We start from the raw sequence: 5,735 nt of genomic DNA on the forward strand, positions 1-5,735 counted from the left end.
AACTTTGAAAGGGAAGAGATTTCACACTGTCGATGAGATTCAGGTAAATACAATGGGGCAGCTGATGGCTATTGGGAGAACTGTGTGAGGTCCCAAAGTGCCTTCTTTGAAGGGGACTGAGGCATCATTGTCCTATGTACAATGTTTCCTGTATCTTATATCTTCTTCAATAAATATCTATTTTTCATATTACATAGATGGATACTTTCTGGACAGACCACATATATACATACATACCTACATACCAGTGTTTACCTCACATAACTATTGGGAAAACTAGACAAATGCATTTAACACAGTAATCAGCACTTAGTAAGAATTAAATACATGTTACTTCTCCCCTATTGTCCCTTCTTCTCTTCTTCATTATTACGATTAACTACTACTAACTACCACTGTAACCTTAATTCCAAAAGGGGAGGCCCAACTATGGAATGTGAAGCCTTCTGCTACCTCTCCCACAACTAGGCTCCCATCTCTGGGCCATGTCTTAGGAAGAATTTTCCTTCTTGCAAAGAGAACTGTAGCCGTTATCAAAAGTGGGTTTTTTTTCATTTTTTAATAATTTTTTATTGTTATTCAAGTACAGTTGTCTCCATTTTCCCCTCACCACACTCCCTAGCCACAACCATCTCAATCTCCCACCCTCCGACCTACCCGCTTTGGCTTTGTCCATGTGTCCTTTGTACATGTTCCTTGATGACACTTGTCCTTTCCCCCCCATTATCCTGCTCTCCCCTCCCCTCTGGTTATTGTCAGTTTGTTCTTTTCTTTTTTCAATTTTATTTTAATCATTCTTCAAGTACAATTTTCTGTCCTTTATTCCCATTCCAGCCACCCAACCATCCCTTCCCACCTCCCTCCTATTTCCACCCCCTCCTAGTTTTTGTCCATGTATCCTTTATACTTGTTCCTGTAAACCCTTCCCATTCTCCCCTGAAATTCCTTCCCCTCTCCCCTCTCCCCTCTGGTCACTGTCAGCCTGTTCTCTATTTCAGTGTCTTTGACTATATTTTGCTTGTTTGTTTGTTTTGTTGTTTAGGTTCCTGTTAAAGGTGAGATCATTCCACTGCTAAGATTATATCCTAAGAACCCTGAAACACCAATGCAAAAGAACCTGTGCACCCCAATGTAATTAGCAGCACAATTTACAGTAGCCAAGTGTTGGAAGCAACCTAGGTGCCCATCACTAAATGAGTGGATCAAAAAACTATGGTACATTTGCACAATGGAATTCTATGCAACAGAAAGAAAGAAGGAGCTCCTACCCTTTGCAACAGCATGGATGGAGCTGGAAAGCATTATGCTAAGTGAAATAAGTCAGGCAGCAAAAGTGGTTTTGATATCTTGACGGAGTTGAAAGAAGCCAAGGAAAACTGTTTTTCAGAGCTTTGAGCAGAGAATTTGTCTTTGGGTTAACCCTTCTTTGGTTTGGGGAAAATGTTCTTAGGAGCTATTCAGGATATACAAGCAAAAAGTGAATGTCTACCCATTGTTTTGCCAAAAACCATGTAGTCACCAAAAATTGGAAGACCCATGTTTAGCCAACAAAGTCAGAGTTTGTTCAGTGTGTTAAGTTCTTATATATAAAGTTGAGTTTCTTCTTGTGGATTTGTTGCATGATATTTTTCTTTTCTTTTTCTTTCATTCATTCTCCTTTCTTTCTTTTCTTTTTTTTTTTTTTTTTGTATGTGTGGAAAGGAAAAAGAGAGATATTTCTGTTGTTTTGCTTTGTTTTACTAGCATTAATGACAGGAAATTGAGAATGATGTGGGGTTGACAGTGAAAGGATGGCCTTCCTGGGACCCTGCCACTCTCTGGGAAGTACAGTGCTGCTCCTCTGTCCTGTAACAGGACAAAGTATGACCCAGAGTTGAGGCAGGGTCATTGTTCCAACCTTTGTGCAAAACCAGCACCTGTACCCCGGGCTCTCCCACCAGCTACTGGAGTGAGAAGATGCAGCTCCCTTGTGCCTAGTATTTTCAGAAGTCCACCCTTGGCAGAGGAAACAAACAGCACAGTAACTGTTTTGTGATGGCCTGGGAAGCAGATGGATTAGTGAGCATCTCTAGGAGCCATAGAAATAGTGGGAAAGAAAGGGAAACACTCCTGGTAAAAGGGTGAGGTGAAGGACTTGAATTATTCGATGCTTAAGCTTTTATAACTTGAACTTTAAAATTATTATGACCTCAAATTACCATTCCCCCGTTCCAGGTTTATGAAATCTGTCACACTACTTAAATAAGTATTTATGCATTTGAAATAGATTTTCTGAAATTTTAACTTAAAGCTGGAAAGAATTTAGGATAAGAGATATAATAGCATAGTGATTTTGGATACTGAAACGAGCAGATTTCTATCATGGCATTTCTTTTTACTAGTTGTTTGAACACAAGCAATTTGCATATCCCTTTAAGCCTCTGCCTTTTCATCTATAAAACATAGGTGTGTAGCAGATTGTATTTTTCAAAAGCCATCTAAAGACAGATGCACCGATACACATTCCATCCCACATTCCGTTCTCATGAAGTGGCATTCATGTTCCTTCATCAAGCGATGGGATCCTTGCTTGGAGCAGACAAGCAGATAAGAAAGCTAATCTCCCCTCCAGTCTCAGATCCCAGAGAGCCCTGGATTCAGAGAAATCATGTATGACAGAGACCCAGTGTAAAAAGTGGAATGAGAGGAGAGACATCGATTGAAGGTTAATAGGAAGAAGACTTACCTTGCCCCTCCCTCCAGTCTTAACACTTCAGTTAACTGCCTCTCCACTCAGTAAAGGAAGCATTTAGGGATACATTTACCTCCTGGGGGAAAATGGACAGTTCTTCTCAAAATAAAGTAAATGAAATATGTGGATGTATGTGCTCAATAATAAGAGCCTTCCTATTTCAGCATTGGGAGTGAAGCAGGGGATGGGCCTTATGAAGAATGGCTCCGTGTCAGCTTATACTGAAGTACATGGAGCCCCAAGCCAACCCTCCTACCAAAGAACATAAAATGTTTGAGGACAGCCAGCCAAATGAAAGGCTAAACAAGTGAAAAACTAAACTCAAAGGGAAGAGATATATCCAATGGCAAAAAGAAATCTCAAAAGCAAACCCAGAACAAAATTCCCTTTTGTTACTCTTATGAGCAATATTTGAGAACATATGGCATCTATAAGAAAAGAATGGTTAGTATAAAAATTATGCTCTAAAAATAACAAAGAACTAAATATTATGATTGCTGGATTTCAAGATAATGACACAAATGTTTACATTTTGGAAAATTGTATCAAATAAATGTTCTTAAAGGGCATACAGAGGAGAAATATAAAATTAAAGGTATATCTCAATTTTTAAAAGTTATAAAAAATAAAATAAAGGTAAGATACATAGAGAATCAATTCAGGACATTAAAAATCTTTCAAATCAAAGTTCCACAGAGAGAAATCATAGAAACTATAAGAGGGAATTAACAAAGAACATCTCCCAGAATAAAGAGAGATGTAGTTAAGTGAAAGGACTCATTAAATACAAAGAAGGTTGAAATCAAAAAGGACAAAATCTAAGGAAAAAATGAGGACATTGTATAAATACCTGAAGAAAGAAATGATCCTAAAAGCTCCCAAAAAGGAAAAAAGGGCAAATGAACAAAGAATTCTAGATTGCCAGCTGAAGGGAAAAGAAATTGGAACTGGCACCAGACTTTACATCACTGAAATAAATGCTAGAATGTAGACCAAGCATGGACTTTAAAAGTTCTGAGGGAAATTTAATTTTGATCAAATATTCTGTTTAGTCAGTCATCTGTGATTTGGAGTGTGATTTGGAGAGAAAACAAAATAATTTCTACTTGTATAAGTATTTTTTATTTTAACTTCCAATGAACATTTTCTGAGGCCATTTCTTGAAGATAAACTCCAGCAAAATAAGGATGAAAAATGAAAAAGTAGGAAGGCATGGGATATAAGAAATGATAACAATTCAAGATCCAAATAGCAGGAAGTATCAACTATACACCACAGAAAAGTAAATCAGTTGTTGTTAAGAAGTATATCTTCAAAAAGAGGACCAGACAATAGGCTAAAAGATATTATCAATGCTTTACATACTTTTTCTCACCCAAAGAAACAGGGAAAGGCTATGAGTTATTTCAAGAAATATAAAATGGCTCTCTGCTCCTCCTGCTTGACAGACAGTTGCATCTTCCTGCACAGTGCCAGCTGCAACTGAGACACAATGGTGAAGATCAGAATGAATGGATATGGCCGTATTGGGAACCCGGTTACCAGGGCTGCTTTTAACTCTAGCAAAGTAGATATTGTCACCCTCAATGACCCCTTCATTGACCTCAGCTACAAGGTCTGCATGTTCCAGTATGATTTCACTTATGGCAAGTTCAAAGGCACAGTCAAGGCTGAGGATGGGAAGATGGAAAGTCCAACTCCATCTTTCAGGAGTGAGATCCCACCAACAATGAATGGAGTGATGCTTGTCCTGCATATGTTGTGAGGTCCACTGGTGTCTTTACTACCTTGGAGAAGGCCAGGGCTCACTTGAGGGATGGAGCCAAGAAAGTCATCATCTCTGCCCCTTCTGTGAATGTACCATGACAAGTATAGCATCTCCCTCAAAATTGTCAGCAGTGCCTCCTGTACTACCAACTACTTGGCCTCCCTGGCCAAAAGCATCCATGACAACTTTAACATCATGGAGGGACTCATGACCACAGTCCATGCCATCACTGCCACCCAGAAGACCATGGATGGCATCTCAGGGAAGCTGTGGCATGATGTCCAAGAGACTGCCCAGAACATCATCATCACCTCTACTGGCACTGTCCAGAGCTGAATGGGAAGCTCATTGGCAGGACCTTCTGTGTCCCCACCCACAATGTGTCGGTTGTGGATCTGATCTGCTGCCTGGAGAAAGCTGCCAAATACAATGACATCAAGAAGGTAGTGAAGCAGGCAATGGAGGGCCTCATCAAGGGCATCCTGGGATATACTGAGAATCCAGTTGTCTCCTGCGGCTTTATCAGTGACACCCACTCCTCCACCTTTGATACTGGGGCTGGCATTACCCTCAATGACCACTTTGTAAAGCTCATTTCCTGGTATGACGATGAATTTGGCTATGGAAACATGGTGGTGGACCTTATGGTCTACATGGCCTCTAAAGAATAAGAGCCCCCTGGACCATCAGCCCCAGCAAGGGGAAGAGAGACCCTCAGCTGATGAGGAATCCTTACTCCAAATCAATCCCCCAACACATTAAGAATCTCTAGACCTCCACAGTTTCTATCCCACACCCCCTGAAGAAGGGGAGGGTCCTAAGGAGCCCTACCTTTTCATGCACCATCAATAAAGTTTGCTGTAACGAGCCAAAAAAAATTTTAAACAAAATGTACAAGAAAATAATTGCCACAACATAAAGCAAATTTAAGCATGACATGATGTTAAGCAATCAATGAAGTTTAGTGAAGGAAATTCCACTTAATGTTTAGTTTGAGTAGCAACGGGGTTAGAACATTGACCCCATATCATGGATCTCCACTTGGCTCTGCATTAAACAATATTCACATAGGCATAATAATGTAAATATTGCTTATGGTCTTTCAACTTTTACAATCAATGTTTAGATAACCCTCAGATGATTTTATTGATGTTACAGAACAGAATATAAATATTACTACCAGATGTCAAAATAAAGATTATTTTTCTGGTTAAAAAAAAGTGAAAGAGAGAGAGC

At 39.6% G+C, this 5,735-nt stretch overlaps 1 pseudogene; it reads left to right on the top strand.

Moving 5' to 3' along the window:
• Window positions 1–4,223: 4,223 nt before the first annotated feature.
• LOC123807552 lies at window positions 4,224–5,170 on the top strand (annotated as a pseudogene).
• Window positions 5,171–5,735: the final 565 nt, after the last annotated feature.

The sequence above is a fragment of the Phyllostomus hastatus genome, unplaced genomic scaffold (assembly GCF_019186645.2).
Source record: "Phyllostomus hastatus isolate PE091 unplaced genomic scaffold, TTU_PhHast_1.1 phas_contig_1, whole genome shotgun sequence".
In the NCBI taxonomy this organism is placed as follows: Eukaryota; Metazoa; Chordata; class Mammalia; order Chiroptera; family Phyllostomidae; genus Phyllostomus; species Phyllostomus hastatus.